Here is a 2,076-nt window from a genome sequence, read left to right as displayed (position 1 = left end):
GGCCAGCGCCATCCTCCCCCCTGCCCCCACAGACCCTGCCCAGCGCCAACCTCACCCCTGCCCCCACAGACCCTGCTCGGCTCCATCCTCACCCCTGCACCCACAGACCCTGCCCAGCGCCAACCACACCCATGCCCCCACAGACCCTGCCCACAGCCAACCTCACCCCTGCCCCCACAGACCCTGCCCAGAGCCAACTTCACCCCTGCCCCCACAGACCCTGCCCAGCGCCAACCTCACCCTTGCCCCCACAGACCCTGCCCAGCGCCAACCTCACCCCTGCCCCCACAGACCCTGCCCGGCTCCATCCTCACCCCTGCAGCACCCACAGACCCTGCCCGGCTCCATCCTCACCCCTGCAGCACCCACAGACCCGGGCTGCAAGAGGAGCAGCAGAAACCTCCCCAGCACCAGGCACCTTGCACATCCCCCCTCCCCTCCCCTGCGCATGGGTTCTAGTGTTCTCCTGCTTAGCAGATGAGACTCCAGTCAGAAACCCACTGAGCTGCCACTGGGAGCCCCCGGGCCTCAGGGCTGCCTCTGTTGAGGAGGGAGGTGGGTGGCAAGGGCTGTGACCTCCTCCAGGTGAGGGGAATAACAGAAGCACCAGCAGGGTGGGGGGGGGGTGGACTGTCCCGTGGTGGGGGCGTGGCCTGCCCCATGGTGTGGGGTGTGTGGACTGTCCCGTGGTGGAAAGTGACCAGCCCGGAGGCTGACCCTAGGTGTTCGGGGCGTTTTGGGGAGAGGAGGATGGAGAGGGACTTGTCCCGAGTCCGCTCCAGCCGCCACAACACCATGGATGGATGAAGAGCCTAAACACAGACATCACAGTTCCGAAGGTGCAAGTGTGAGGTCAGGGTGCAGGGAGATCCCTGTGTCCTCTTACAAAGGCAGTGACCCCACACGGGGGCCCCACCCTCCTGACTCACTTAACCCCAACCACCTCCACACCCCCACCTCCAAATCCCATTGCGATGGGGGGGAGGGGGGCAGGGCACATGTGGCCACAGCAAGCCGCCAGCACCGGGCTGAGCAGTCATCAGGGCCAGAGCCACACGGCGGGAAACAGTCCAAACCCCCCTTCGGAAGCCCCCTCCAGAGAAGACAAGGGGGGGCAGCCGTCTCCCCCCGGGGTCACCAGCCAGACCCCAAGACCTGAGCTTTCCTGCCCACTTGATTGTCCCCACTGACCCTGGTCTCACGATTTTCCTTAAACTCTTCTTTCCAGCTTATGTCTTAACTCAGGCGAAGGACTGAAGGTGCCTCACATCCCTGACGGAAACAAAACAGCCCCTCAAGCCGTAACCACAGCCTGAAGAGCTGCGGCCACGCAGACCGCGCGGACGGACCAGTGTGAGCTCGACCCCTCATGTCTGCGGCCACGCACCAGGAGTAGCTCATCGAGTGACCCCCGTTATACTACGACACGCCCCCTCCGCAAGGAGGGGCACAAGCCTCGTTCAGGGCACGCTCTGTACCTGCGGGCATGTTTCCCTCAGGCACGACACTGTGCCCGCCTCTCCCTACGAGGACAAGGCTCCCTTTCGGGATATTCGTCCTAACCCCGAATGCAAAGAATCCACCCAGCCCTGTCCCGGGGTCACAGGCTTGTAAGCTCTTCCCCGATCTTATCTGCCGCAAACAAAGTTTCCTTCGCGTGGCCCTCACCTGGTGAGCTTTCTATCCGTCACGCGCCAAGGAGCAAGCTCGCCTTGCCTCCGACACACCTGCGCCCCCCACCCCGCGTGGGGGCACGGGGCCTGGAGGGCTCGCCTGGCAACCCGGCGCCCCCAGGCCTGTGAGCCGACCTGCCCACGGGACTCGGGCCCCTCCTCCCCCCGGCGAATCCGGGACGCACCCGCGAGTATCCTGCAGTCGCCCAGGACTGCTCCCCACTCCCCACGCCCCCTCCCTGTGCCCCGGCCCCCCCTCAGCGTCCAGCTCCTCCTGTAAACTCGCCACAACCAAGGACCAGGAAACGACGCTGTTCTGTCACTCGGCTTTGAGCAGCACTCGGACCCAGAAGACCGGGAGGTCACCGGAGCCCAGGGGCCCACCCCCACCTCCCCCCACGCC

The sequence above is a fragment of the Crocuta crocuta genome, unplaced genomic scaffold (genome assembly GCF_008692635.1).
Source record: "Crocuta crocuta isolate KB4526 unplaced genomic scaffold, BGI_CrCroc_1.0 scaffold8, whole genome shotgun sequence".
NCBI lineage: Eukaryota > Metazoa > Chordata > Mammalia > Carnivora > Hyaenidae > Crocuta > Crocuta crocuta.
The sequence above is the reverse complement of the archived record's forward strand: the minus strand, read 5'-3'. Positions refer to the sequence as shown.